Source organism: Grampus griseus, assembly GCF_964374135.1.
Source record: "Grampus griseus genome assembly, chromosome: 4".
Taxonomy (NCBI): Eukaryota; Metazoa; Chordata; class Mammalia; order Artiodactyla; family Delphinidae; genus Grampus; species Grampus griseus.
In genome coordinates this window covers 112582151-112597648 of record NC_138997.1, presented here as the reverse complement: position 1 = coordinate 112597648, position 15498 = coordinate 112582151, and positions in this window count along the sequence as shown.

Genomic DNA, 15498 nt, shown 5'->3' with positions numbered 1-15498 from the left:
AAAATATATAAGATACTTCATTCCCTCAGTTTTCTATTGAATGTGGTCTTTAATTAGGGTGACCATATAATTTAACACCCTAACCAGGCCAGTTTTGAGTCAAAGAGAGACTTACTAATAATTAAACCAGGACAATATGTATACACTGGGACTGTCCTGGGCAAATCAGGACACATCATCACCTTAATTATAATAGAGTTCATGGAAAATTGTAAGATTTCATGAAATACAAATCAGATGAACAATTTAAAAATGTGTCTCCTTTAGTAAAGTTTTTAAAGAAAAAAAAGGTTTTAAGAAATGAATTCGTAAAGGCTAAAGTCCACAAAAGATTTTGTCCATATGAAGCAACATCCTACTAAACAAAGGATATAAATTAAAGAATGAATAGTAAAGTATTAACATAAGGAGTTAATCTCTAATAGGACCAGAAGCTTAAATTAATATTTTCTTTAATTAAGAGAGCCAATCCTTTCTAAAAACATAAACCAACCCCGTATAGATATTTCTGCGCCATAGCCTCTAGTACCACTTAGTTATTGCTGTTACTAGGAGACATTTGCACAAAAACAAGATTTATATCCTTCCTTGCTTTTACTCTTCCACCTAAAAGAACAGTCCTCCATTATTAGCAATACACTTAATATCTCCACAGCAACTAGTATAATTGGGGTGTTGCAACAGGAGGATAATGAAGTGCAAAACAAAGTGATAGAAGTAGCATAGAAGAAAAAACCACTTCCTCACAGCCTTGATGGGGAAATAACTACCAAAAAGAAAGAAGGAAACTTGCTAAAAAGAACCCTTCGGGGGTGGCTTTACGCAGTCGCTACTAGGGCTTTAAGATACTCAAGCATCGGGCTTCCCTGGTGGCGCAGTGGTTGAGAGTCCGCCTGCCAATGCAGGGGACACGGATTCGTGCCCCGGTCCGGGAAGATCCCACATGCCGCGGAGCAGCTGGGCCCGTGAGCTATGGCCGCTGAGCCTGCGCATCCGGAGCCTGTGCTCTGCAATGGGAGAGGCCACAGCAGTGAGAGGCCACAACAGTGAGAGGCCCGCGTACCACAAAAAATAAAAAAGATACTCAAGTATCCAACGAGGCAAATAAAGGTTTCCAAAATGGTGAATCCTATGGAGCAAGCGCACATGACTTCACCCAAAGAACTCTGAGGTGGGGAAGAGATGAGGTTCCTGAAATAGATAAGAAGTGATTTCCACAGGTTTTCACATGTGGCTCCCAAGAAGGTACAGGGAACAAGGTACAGGTAAATGTCTAAGAGGGCATCAGAGCTTTGTAACCCTCCCAAACCAAACCCTGGCAACTGGTGAGGTGTGTATGGGGGAGTGGGGGAAGTGGAGGGAGGGAGGGGGGGAGGGAGGGGAGGGCAATCCTGGGCAAAATATATCCAGCCCAGGCCCGACAGTGGCTACAGAAGGCAGAAGGCAGCAGTCTGAGTATCAGGAAACCTGGGCTCTTCATTGGCTTCTGCCTGACACAACACAGGCGTAAATAACGCAAGCAAAAAAGCAGTTTTTAAGAATACCCATGGGGCGGGGCGCGGGGTGGTGGGACGAATTGGGAGATTGGGATTGACATATATATACACTAATATGTATAAAATAGATAACTAATAAGAACCTATGTAAAAAAATAAGTAAATAAAATTTAAAAATAAAAGACATGATTTAAAAAAAAAAAAAAAGAATACTGGGCTTCCCTGGTGGCGTAGTGGTTGAGAATCTGCCTCCTAATGCAGGGGACACGGGTTCGAGCCCTGGTCTGGGAGGATCCCACATGCTGCGGGGCAACTAGGCCCGTGAGCCACAACTACTGAGCCTGTGCGTCTGGAGCCTGTGCTCCGCAACAAGAGAGGCCGCGATAGTGAGAGGCCCGCGCACCGCGATGAAGAGTAGCCCCAGCTTGCCACAACTAGAGATAGCCCTCGCACAGAAACGAAGACCCAACACAGCAAAAATAAATTAATAAATTAATAAACTCCTACCTCCAACATCTTGTTTAAAAAAAAAAAGAATACCCATTAATTTAGAAAACGTGTTCAGGGACTTTCCTGGTGGCGCAGCGGTTAAGAATCTGCCTGCCAAGGCAGGGTACACGGGTTCGAGCCCTGGTCCTGGAAGATCCCACATGCTGCGGAGCAACTAAGCACGTGCGCCACAACTACTGAGCCTGCGCTCTAGAGCCCGCGAGCCACAACTGCGGAGCCTGCGTGCCACAACTATTGAAGCCTGCTCTCCTAGAGCCCGTGCTCTGCAACAAGAGAAGCCACCGCAGTAAGAAGCCCGCACACTGCAACGAAGAGTAGCCCCTGCTCGCCGCAACTAGAGAAAGCCCGCACGCAGCAATGAAGACCCAATGCAGCCAAAAATAAATAAATTTATTTAAATATATATATATATACTAAAAGAAAACATGTGTTGAGTGCCTACATCATGCTAGGAAATAACAACAACAACAAAAATGTATAAATTTTGCTCCGGAGGAGCTTAGGCTGGAAGAAACATAGTTTCAGCAGAAAAATCATATTACAGTATGGTAGTCCAGTGACAAGAGAAAAGCCTAACTATTCTGGAACAAAGAGGGGACACCTAGCCTATGGGGGTGAACTGGAGAAGGAAGAGAGTGAGGAAAGCTCCCTGCAGGAGATGCTGGAGGTCATTTGTGCTTTAAATCACTCCTCTAAAAGGTTCAACAAGATCACCATGTAAAGGAATCCTCCACATTGTAAAACCCAATGAGCACTGTGTTCTCATCTTACTCAACTCCTCGAGAACTTACAACAGAACTGATTACTCCATCCTGCCTTAAACACTCGATTTAGTTGGCATCTGGAACACTGCTCTTTTTTGTTTGTTTGTTTGTTTGTTTTTGCGGTACGCGGGCCTCTCACTGCTGTGGCCTCTCCCGTTGCGGAGCACAGGCTCCGGATGCGCAAGCTCAGCGGCCATGGCTCATGGGCCCAGCCGCTCCGCGGCATGTGGGATCTTCCCGGACCGGGGCACGAACACGTGTCCCCTGCATCGGCAGGCTGACTCTCAACCACTGCGCCACCAGGGAAGCCCCTGGAACACTGCTCTTTTCGTGCTCCTCCTACCTCGCTGGTTACTCCCTGGTCTCCTACTTGATCTATTTATTAACTCCGTTATTCCTCGGGGCCTGATCTCCGCTGCCTCTCTTCTCTGCCTAGGAAATCTCCCCAGGTGATTCTAGATTTCCCATCTCTTTACATACCATACCATAGAAGCTATGCTGACACCCACTGGCCCTGATATTGTCCCTGAATGCAGTTCTCAGAATCACTACTGGCCGTTTGACAACTATCTCCATTAGGACGACTAACAGACAACTCATACTAACCAATGGCCAAAACAGAACTCTATTCCCTACAACCCCGTCACCCACCAGGATTCCTGCTTGATTTCTCCTACTCTGTCACGTCACCCATCCAGACCTATCCATTAAGTCTTGTCGACTCTATCTCCAAACCTCTCAAAACCATGCACTGCTCTCCATCTCTAATACTGCCACGCTGCTCCAGCCCGCATCACTTCTCACGTAGAATGCTGCCAATAGCTTCATAACTGGTCTCCTTGCTTCTATGCTGGACCCCTTCTACTCCGCTCTGCCCAGCAGACAGATCTGTTACAAATGTAAATCAGACCATGTGTCTCTCCTTCTTAGATCACTTCACAATGCCTTCTCATTGCATTTGGAATAAAATCCATGGGCCTTACAAATTTTGCAAGTACCAGCCCCTCCTCACCGGGTCCTGCCTGCCTCGCCACCGTCTTTCTCACTATTCCTTCCTACGCAGACACTGCGGCCAGACTGGTCTCCCTTCCTTCCCTTGTGTAACCAAGCGCTCTCCCTGTTCCCTCTACTAGCTCCTTCTCACCCTTCACCCCTCAGTGCAAGTCCAACCTCTGACAAACTTTCCTGACTGTGCTAGGGCAGGCTTCCCCAGTCATCTCTACATGTTTCCTTGAAAGAACTGGTCCAAGTCTGAACTGATCTTGTTTATTAGTTTTACTTGCTTATCATCTGCTCAACCTCCCTTTTCAGCACTTCTTCCTCTCTCAACACATAAACTCATACAATCTCCATTAAGGGTAGAAACCTTGAGTATCTATTGGTCACTGAATCCCTAGAATCAAGAATCAAGTCTAGCACATAGCAAGTGCTTGAAAACTGTGTTGAATGCATTTATCAATTTCAGAAGGGGCTGAGGAGGGCTTAGGACTGGTCTCAGCCACCTGTGTGGTACAGGTATTTGATAAAGTCAATATATTTATGAAATCCAGAGCAACCTATCTTGAGATCTTGGTGAGAACAGCAGCTTGTCCAGTGGCTGGGGGAATGTTTTGCTACAAAATCCTCCACCATGATTTCCTTCCTCCGCATTTAGGTGATTTTCCTGCACAGAATGGTACTCTTTCCTTTCTCCCTTTCTCCCGACCTCCTTTTCTCCCTTCCTTCCTTCCTTTCTCCCTCCCTTCCTCCCTCCCCCACCTTCTACCCCCTCTCCCCTAGCCCTCTACCTCTCATACTGCACCTGTGTTTTCTTACAGTCTAATCTTATCTATTGCTGGCAGACTGATATTTGATATCAAGTAATGATTTCTCTGATCTATACAGTGGCCTTGCTTCCTAAATTGTCACAATAAGCAACTGAACAAGAACACAAATTAGTAAGCAGCATCATGCATATAAACAGGGCAAGGATAGGGTGAAGGTGGTGACGGATGAACAGGTAGACAGCGAGGGGACACATGAGAGGAAGTAAGTGTGGTGAGGCTCTGGGACTGAGACCAGGGTAGATGCCACACACATCCCACTTATCACAGCTCACCAAGGCATATGAGCAGCCATATTTCCTATAAGCATAATAATAAGAACCTAATAATCTAAATATTTCATTTATAGGCCCAGGCACACCTCCTGGCACTGAAATTCACAAATGTATATTACAGACAACCTTAGAGACATGTTTCACTGTATCGTTCAGCCAGTTCACTCATTCTAGCAAAAGGCACCAGAACCAGTTTTCTCTGGTGACTCCATGATATAATTCAGTTTATAAAATACAATAAATTATAATTATTATTATAATAATTTATAAAATACAATAATATTTTATATTATTGTATATAGATTATATTATTCGATTATATAGATTATATTATTATTTTATTCAGTTTATAAAATAAAATACAGGGATAGTTCTGAGGATAACCTCAGATTCATGCAGGGTATTGTTCCTTAAGGATAAGGCTGGCCAGAGCTGCACTGCCTGTCAAAGCAGCCACTAGCCCCATGTGGTTACTGAGCACTTGAAGTGTGGCCGATCCAAGCTGACATGCGTAGTTAAGTTCAGAATACACACCAGGTTTCGAAGATTTAGAAAAAAAGTTAAAATGTCAAGAATTTTTATATTGATTATAATCGATAATGATTAAAATCGATAATACTAAATATGATAACATTTTGATACATTGGTTAAATAAAATGTTTTTAAATAAAATATGTCCTTAACAAAATGACTCCAAATATCCTATCTCTGTGGTTTTAAGAGTCTCCAATTTTTTTCTACTTCTACACAAGACAGTCTCTTCCCTCTAGAAACTGCTATATGTATATATTACACCATCCAGCTAGTGTTCCACCCATATTTCTTTAAAACTACCAAAAATCTTATATTATCCCTTATTTCATTTCTTAAGCAGGAAAATTCCCAAGATTTTAGTTCTTACACTGGTGCTATTTCTACATTGCACAAAAGGGTCCTTAACTGATGCAAGCTGTCTGCAAATCACAATTTAAGATTGTTACTGGAGGATTCCTTAAAAAAACAAAAACCAAAAACTAACCCCGTCCATTATGATAATTCTTGCTATTCTTAATTTCCATAATTGACACGTTGATTCCAAGATATCGTCTACTCTGGGGTCTATAACCCTCTAGGTACTTACTACAGATGACCCAATGAATGATACCACCTTTTATTTGTTTAGTTTATTACAATTTGAAAAGCCATTGTATAGAAGTGCTCTTGCTCTCAAAGAATTCATAATAACATTGCTAGGCAAGCACAGCAAGAAAAAGATTTTTAAAATGTAAAGGGAACCTGACCTCACATCTGTCAAAATGACTATCATCAGAAAGACCACAAATGGGCTTCCCTGGTGGCGCAGTGGTTGAGAGTCCGCCTGCCGATGCAGGGGACACGGGTTCGAGCCCTGGTCCGGGAAGATCCCACATGCCGCGGAGCGGCTGGGCCCATGAGCCATGGCCGCTGAGCCTGCGCGTCCAGAGCCTGTGCTCCGCAATGGGAGAAGCCACAGCAGTGAGAGGCCCACGTACCGCAAAAAGAAAAAAAAAAAAAAGACCACAAATGTTGGTGAGGATGTGGAGAAAAGGGAACCCTTGGACACTGTTGGTGGGAATGTAGACTGGTGCAGCCACTGTGGAAAACAGTACGGAGGTTCCTCAAAAACCTAGAAATAGAACTACCATATGATCCGGCAATCCCACTCCTGGGTATATATCTGAAAATGAAAACACTAATTCGAAAAGATACAGGCACCCCAATGTTCATAGCAGCATTATTTACAATGGCCAAAATATGCAAGCAACCTAAATGCCCATCAATAAACAAGTGGGTAAAGAAGATGTGAGACACATATACATACAATGGAATACTACTCAGCCATAAAAAAGAATAAAATTTTGCCATTTGCAACAACATGGATGGACCTGGAGGATATATGATGCTTAGTGAAATAAGTTGGACAGAGAAAGACTAATACTGTATGTTATTACTTGTATGTGGAATCTAAAAGATAAAACAAACTAGCAAATATAACAAAAAAGAAACAGACTCACAGATATAGAGAACAAACTAGTGGTTACCAGTGGGGAGAGAGGAAGGGGGAAGGGGCAAGATAGCTGTAGGGGATTAAGAGGTACAAACTATTATATATAAAATAAATAAGCTACAAGGATATGTTGTACAGCACAAGGAACACAGCCAATATCTTATAATAACTATAAATGGAGTATAATCTATAAAAATTTTGAATCACTACTATGTCATACACCTGAAACTAATATAATATTGTAAATCAACTATACCTCAATAAATAAAAAATAAAAATAAAATAAAGAGAATCTGGAGTCAAAACTCAAGGGTTAATGCCACAACCATCACCACCATCGCATGTGTACCATCATCTTACCCCAAACAAATGCAAGGCTATAAGGACGGCCACATTTCTGTTAGGCAACTCTGATGAAAGGCCCGGGTGGCTCCACTTCCTCTGGAATCAATAGGACTTTTCTTTTTTTGCTAAAACCTTGATGCTGTCCTTTAAAATAGACAGTATATATCTGTACACAAACGTATAGAATTATAAAAAGTTAACTCCCTCTGCCCCAAAGTGGTTCAGTTTATATGCAAAATAAAACAGCCCCCCTCAAATGTAAATACTTGCTATACTTGACGTGCATACAATAAATCACGAGATGAAGCAGCTCTTTCACAGGGCTGGCATAAAGGAACAAATCAAAGCACTGATTGTTCTAGAAATTCTCTGTATTAGTTTCCTGTTGCAGCTGTATAAGTGACTATAAAGTTAATGGATTAAAACGACACAAATTTCTTCTCTCACACTTCTAGAAATCAGAAGTCCAAAAGGGGACTCAGTGGGTTAACACTGAAATGTCAGCCGGGCTGTGCTCCTTTCTGGAGGCCCGGGGGAGAATCCATTTCCCAGCCTTTCCCAGCTTCTTAGAGATCGTGTGCATTCCTTGGCTCGTGGCCCCCTTCCATCTTAAGCCGGCAATGGCCGTCTAAAGTTTTCCTAAAGGTGCCAACTCTCTGATTCTGACTCTTCTCTTTCACTTTTCCACTTATAAGGACCCTTGTGATTACATTGGGTCTACCCAGATCACCCAGGATAGTCTCCGTATCTTAAGTCAGCTGATTAGCAACCTTAATCCCTCCTTGCCAGGTAACATAACAGGTTCATAGTTTCTGGGGATTAGGATGTGAACATCTTTGGGGCACCATTATTCTGCCTACCACCATCTCCAAGAGTAACTAGAAAACATTCAAAGAAACCTCACATGTGCAAGCTAGTCTCCTCCAATAAGGATTTTTAAATATTTTAATTTACAATGGGTGAAAGCCCTAAAACTTAAAAAAATAAGTAACATTAAAGCAGCAGGAGGACTTCCCTGGTGGTGCAGTGGTTAAGAATCTGCCTGCTAAGGCAGGGGACACGGGTTCGATCCCAGGTCTGGGAAAATCCCACCTGCCACGGAGCAACTAAGCCCGTGCGCCACAACTACTCAGCCTGTGCTGTAGAGCCTGTGAGTCACAACTACCGAGCCCATTTGCCACAACTACTGAAGTCCGCGCACCTTAGAGCCCGTGCTCCACAGCAAGAGAAGCCACTGCAATGAGAAGCCCGCGCACCACAACGAAGAGTAGCCCCCGCTCGCCGCAACTAGAGAAAGCCCGTGCACGGCAATGAAGACCCAACGCAGCCATAAATAAATAAATAATTTTTTAAAAAAATTGAGAACTCAAAAAATATGTTTAAAAAAAAAAAAGCAGCAGGAAGAGGTTGCAGCTGAGTGTGCTGATCAGGGGACTGGGAGAATGAATGCCCGGCTCCTTTCCCGGACACAACACCAGGCCTGACTGAGCACTCACAGGCTTTTTGAGAGAAATGTTTGACAATACTGTATCATCAATACATTTCAACAGCAACACTGAAATATATGACCTAGCTGCAGTCCTCCACACGGTAAATCATAAGGAGGTGATAGCATGTGTGGACGGGTGTGATGTTGCCTTTGCTAAAACTGCATGTGCAAGGATAAAATGAGGCCCAAGGTGTGAGATACATGCTAGATTCTACAAACCACAGTGCCTCATACTAGCTGTGTGACCTTAGGCAAGTGACTTAACTTCTGTGTGTCTCAAAAGAGGAGTCTTAAAATGGGGATAATGATATCTGTCTCAGAGTGTTTAAGGAGGAAGAGATGAGTATAAGAGTTCTACGTGCTCAGAACAAACCCTGGCATAGAGTGAATGCTTCAAGTATTTGGAAAATAAAATTGTAAATGTTCCTGCTTTGCTGCTTATAACTTGCCAACCAAACTATACACCAAGGGAGTGCACCTCTCAGCACTAGCTAACCCATCACAGAGGATATGATATTATATATATACACACATAAATATTGATTTAACAGAAACAATGCCCTTTGTTGCTACTAAAGTTTGGTAGCAACTACTGGGGCAGTAATAACTGGATGGTTAAATAACTTGCAGATCAAATGCAAATCTCACAAAACAGTAGCGGCTGTGTTAGATAGACCGTCTCAGGGCCTCCTAAAGAAAGATGTAGAGCATACTGTCCAGGGAGGACAGTAGGGTCTGTGATTCTTAATGGCCCCGCATTTTCTGGGACAGTGGTGCTCATGGTACAATACTCCGCAGAAGGCTGAGCTTTGTGAGGGACAGTGGCAGTTATGCTCACCAGCGCTACCAGCATCTGCTGAGAGGGCTGGCATATTGCGATGGCAGCTTTTAAAGCTTTTCAGCATTCACAGCTGATGTTATATACTTCTTACGAAAGTTCTTGAATTCAATGGCAGTGGACGACCAATTTTAATAATTTTATTTTAACCCTGAAGGAAGGGAGGAGGAGAGAGGGATAGGACCCAGATCCTACCAATGCAGGCAAGATATCACAAATGGCTATTAGGTTACAAGAAAAATACACTACCTTCATGAGAAATAACGAGAAACAATTTGATTTGGGGGACAACAGGAATGAACCCTTTGTTTGAAAAGTTAGAAGTATAGTCTATATGCAAAAAGTAATAGCTGAGGGCTTCCCTGGTGGCTCAGTGGTTAAGAACCCGCCTCCCAATGCAGGGGACACGGGTTCGAGCCCTGGTCCGGGAAGATCCCACATGCCACGGAGCAACTAAGCCCGTGCGCCACAACTTCTGAGCCTGTGCTCTAGAGCCCACAAGCCACAACTACTGAGCCCATGTGCCGCAACTACTGAAACCCGCGCACCTAGAGCCCTGCTCCACAGCAAGAGAAGCCACCACAATGAGAAGCCCGCGCACCGCAATGAAGAGTAGCCCCCGCTCGCCACAACTAGAGAAAGCCCGCGCTCAGCATAAGACCCAATGCAACCAAAAATAAATAATTAATAAATAAATATTTTTTAAAAAGTAATAGCTGAGCCACCAAATATTAACTATGAACCAAGCATTATCATCAGTGTTTTACACATTTAAAGTAATATAATCCATTATCACCTTAGGAAGTAAAAACTATCTTATTGCCATTTCACAGCCAGGAAATGGAGGTTCATCAGAGGAAGTTGCTCAGGTCACCTAGTGGTGAGGGATGTTGCTGGGACTTAAGTCCAAGTGTGGCCCGAGTAAGCCTATGGGCCTTTGTCTCTCTGGCATTACTTCATGGCCTGAAGCAGCACAGACCAGAGAAGCATTCCAGGAGATGGGTGGTAGACATACAATCCCATATCAAAATATGTCCCCCCCCAAAACCTGCTGTATCTCCAAAGCTAGCGGAGAGATTACAGAAAGCCTAGGGGATACTGGGCAGTGCGTGGGCAAGAGAGTCGGCTGCCCCTGGCTTCAAAACCCTGCTCTTCTTCTCACCAGCTCTGCAGCCTTGAGTATGTTAACCTTTCTAAATTGTTTCCCTACTTCCACAGTGGAGATAACACAATTTCTATTTTGCAGGGCTGTCTGAAGATAGAGAATTTGATTTAATCTCCTCTAGAACCTATCTCAGAGTATCTACCATTATCTAACCATCGCTATTTTACTGCGCTATCTGTGTTTGGTGAAGCTTGGAGAACTGACTCAAGCGTTTGGCAGCTCTCTGTTTTAAAGGCTTAGCTTCATTTTCAACTCCTGCTGCCAGTCTTTTCCTGAGAGGTCTTCACTTCTCACTGGAAGTGGGCTGCTATCTAGAGGTGTCCCTCCTTGGCATACCAATTAGCTAAGTGATCCCTAATCCAAAACCACTTTGACCCTTTTCCCTACTCTCTAAATGAAAACTCGTTCCTTCACATTTTCTCTAGTTAGATCAGACTACCTACTTAAAGTACTCCCAGGTAAGGAAGAGTATCCTGAACCCATCTGGGTGGGGTGCATGTTAAGAGGGGCTTCCCAGGACGATTCTCATCAACAGAGCAGGGAAGAGAGGCCCGGAACATGCATTTTCACCCCTGGCAGGCCAGACCCTACAGGATCACAGGTGACCCCAGTTTCAACAGCAGGAGCCAATTCCCAGCAAGCCTTGGGATTAGGTACTACCTTCCAAGGGACACAGAGTCTGCCTTTGGCACATCTGCATCTTTCTACAGTTGTTTCCCCACCTCCAGGGCTACTCCTCCCTTCAGTCCCTCCCATTTGTGGAAAAGCTTTTCAGAAGTTTAACTCTTATCACGTATTTTGCATTTCTAATCATCTTAATTGAAAAGAGGTCATTAAATTCCCAAGGTAGGGGACTTTCCTGGGCCAGCAGTCAAGAGCTTCCACTGCAGGGGGCGGGTTCGATCCCTGGTCAGGGAACTAAGGTCCCGCATGCTGCGTGGTGTGGCCAAAAACAAAATAAATTCCAGAGGTGGATACTCATCCCCTAGTTTTCCATAAATATGATGCCTCCAGGTCCACAGTTTCAACTGGATAGCAATTTGCCCTTATACAGGTACTCATCGAGCACTTTCTCGGTGTAGGCAAGTCCTGCCCGGTAAACTCAGAGTTAAGGATGCCCTAAGGTGAGAATTTCAGCTCAATGTCTCAATTTTGCCTGAGGCCAGCCCTAACATTTGGGTATTTCTCTTTCCACAGTCAAATGTATCACCCTAAATGAAGCTCAGCACAGCTACTACCAGGCGGAGAAATGACACTTACCTGAAGGTCCCTTCCAGAGTCTTTCACTTCATCTGACTTTTAGTAGCTAGCTGTCTTTTCTGACAACTGTGGCTTCAAAATTATCTTTCATCTCCTTTTATTCCCTCCTCTTTAACAATTTTAGTATGTGGTTTTATTCTTTTTAAATAGTACAAGGGGTTTACTGGGAGAAAAGATGTAAATATAAGACAAACACTCAATCCAGTTAATGCTGCTTTTTAAAAAAAGATCTAAGAACGTGCACAAGTTTGTTTCAAAGTTTTAAGTGACACTATCAATCTAAAGACACAAAATTGTAAGGCTGAATTTTAAACTGTAAGCAAATCATCAAATTAGGGTTTGACAGTAGGGAAAACCAATCAGCAAATAACTGATTAACCTATTTATACTACAATTTTATTAACTGTTTTTTAAATTCTGCTTTGAATTAAAAGTCATTGTTAGGAATTAACAAATTGAACTTATCTGGGTTTCTGTATGAAGAGGCTGAATTGAACACTACTCATATTCCAACATCCTTTATCAAAACCATGAGGATAAAATAACTAGCATTGGATATGGAAATATAAACCCAAAGCAAAATTAAAAGTTTGACTTGGGACTTCCCTGGTGGGCCGGTGGTTAAGAATCCGCCTTCCAATGCAGGGGACGTGGGTTCGATCCCTTGTGGGGGAACTAAGATCCCACATGCCTTGGGGCAACTAAACCCATGTGCCGCAACTACTGAGCTCGCGCACCACAACTACTGAGCTTGTGCACCACAACTAGACAGTAGCCTGTGTGCTGAGACTAAGATCCGATGTAGCCAAAAAATAATAATAATAAAAATAAAAGTTTGACTCAGGGTAGCAAAGAGGGTATGATATTATAATAAAACTTGAGAAATGTTTAAATGAAGAAATGCTTTATACCTATAATGAAAACTAGCTAATGGATATTTCTTGCACTTTCATTCATTAAATCAACCGGAAAATGTCTTAGCAGTGATACACTTCTCAAGAGATCAAACAACAAATTTCTAAGATATTTTTATTTTATTATTTTATTTTTTTGCGGTACGCGGGCCTCTTACTGTTGTGGCCTCTCCCGTTGCGGAGCACAGGCTCCGGACACGCAGGCTCAGCGGCCATGGCTCACGGGCCCAGCCACTCTGCGTCATGTGGGATCCTCCCGGACCGGGGCACGAACCCGTGTCCCCTGCATCGGCAGGCAGACTCTCAACCACTGCGCCACCAGGGAAGCCCTCTAAGATTTGTTTAAAAGGTGATCAGTTTAAAAGTGATGAGCTTATTCTAAACCTGATGATACATCTGCTGTATATGTAATATCTGCAAAATGCAACCTGTCTATCCTACTGGGTACCAAGGAGGCAAATTGTAGAAGTAGAATTTCTTTTCTGAGATACAGGCACCCCTATGTTCATAGCAGCACTATTTACAATAGCCAAGACATGGAAACAACCTAAATGTCCTTCAGCAGAGGAATGGATAAAGAAGATGTGGTACATATTTTCAATAGACTTACTCAGCCATAAAGAAAGAATGAAATAATGCCATTTGCAGCAACATGGATGAACCTAGCGATTATCATACTAAGCGAAGTAAGTCAGAAAGAGAGACAAACACTTATACGTGGAATCTAAAATACAACACAAGTGAACATACCTATGAAACAGAAACAGACTCACAGACATAGAGAACAGACTTGTGGTTGCCAAGGGGGAGGGAAGGTTTGGGAGTTTGGGATTAGCAGATGCGAACTATTATATACAGGATGGATAGACAACAAAGTCCTACTGTATAGCACAGGAAACTATATTCAATATCCTGTGATAAACCATAATGGAAAACAATATGAAAGAGAATATATACATATAACTGAGTCACTTTGCTGTACAGCAGAAATTAACACAACACTGTAAATCAACTATACGTCAATAAATTTTTTTTTTAATTTCTTTTCTGCCTGGCAAAATCAGCACTGCTCCATTCTGCTATATTTCCCCATAAAAGAAGTTCAGCTTTATGTCTAATAACAATAATACAAACACAAATAGTTGTTAAGAAAGGCTCTGTGTTCCGTTTTCATCATAAATCCCTTGCGTAATGAGCTACTGACTTATTGTGCCCCTCCATAGAGAATGTTGATCCTATTGCTGAAATCTTATGAGAAACACTAAAGGAACAGAAATTATAACAAATTTGAAAGAGAAAGGAGAAAGTTTCTAATTCTGAATATGGTGAAAAAAAAGGCAGATAAATTAAAGATCATAATTCATTTTTTAAAATGACTAAAATAATCATGGATTGCACACATATATAGTTAGAAGGATATTTATTGCAGAGTTGCTTAAAATAGTGAAAACTGGAAACAAACTAACTGTCCAACGATAAGGGATTGGTTAAGTTGAGATGCAGCCATTCAGTAGAAAACTATAAAAGACGCTGTTTAAGCATATTTTAGTGATATAGAGGCATCCATATTTGGGTGACAAAAAAAGTTAGAAAACAGTATGTAGAGAACAAACCCGGTTTCGTAGAGAATAATTTTCTAGCTGTGTAACTTCAGGAAAGTTCCTTAATTTCCTTAAAGCAGTTTTTTTCCTCCATAATTGTACCTACCTTATAGGTTAGAGTGAGGATAACATGAGATTCTCAGTATAAAGTAACTGGCATACAGCACTTACCACAGTAAATGCTATACATGTTAGCTCTCGATGTTGTATGTTCATAGCGGTGAGAAAGCATTTGAGGATATAACACTAAAGTGATTTTCTGGGTGGCGGCTGATTTGTTTACCTTGTACTTTTAAACCTACACAAGTAAGAAACTGAAATATTACACTATTCACATACAGTGATTATTCTCTTAAAAATCTACGACGGTGCTTTCTTTGCTCACAGTAAATAAATCTTGGCTGAACTGATCTTACCCTTCAGATTTCATTTAAACAAGTTTGCTCTGATATGGTTAAAATTATCTGACTTGGGACTTCGCAGGCAGTCCAGTGGTTAAGGCTTCACCTTCCAATGCAGGGGGTGCAGGTTCGATCCCTGGTAGGGGAGCTAAGATCCCACATGCCTCTCAGCCAAAACACCAAAACATAAAACAGAAGCAATATTGTAACAAATTCAATAAAGACTTTTAAAAAATGGTCACATCAAAAAAAAAAAAAGGACTTCCCTGGTGGCACAGTAGTTAAGAATCCGCCTGCCAATGCAGGGGACACAGGTTCAAGCCCTTGTCTGGGAAGATTCCCACATGCCGCGGAGCAACTAAGCCTGTGAGCCACAACTACCAAAGCCCACGTGCTTAGAGCCCGTGCTCCACAAGAGACGCTACCGCAGTGGGAAGCCCACGTACCACAACGAAGAGTAGCCCCCGCTCGCCACAACTAGAGAAAGCCCGCACGCGCCAATGAAGACCCAACACAGCCAAAAATTAAAATAAAATAAAATAAATTTATTTTAAAAATACTTGACTTGGGCTTCCCTGGTGGCGCAGTGGT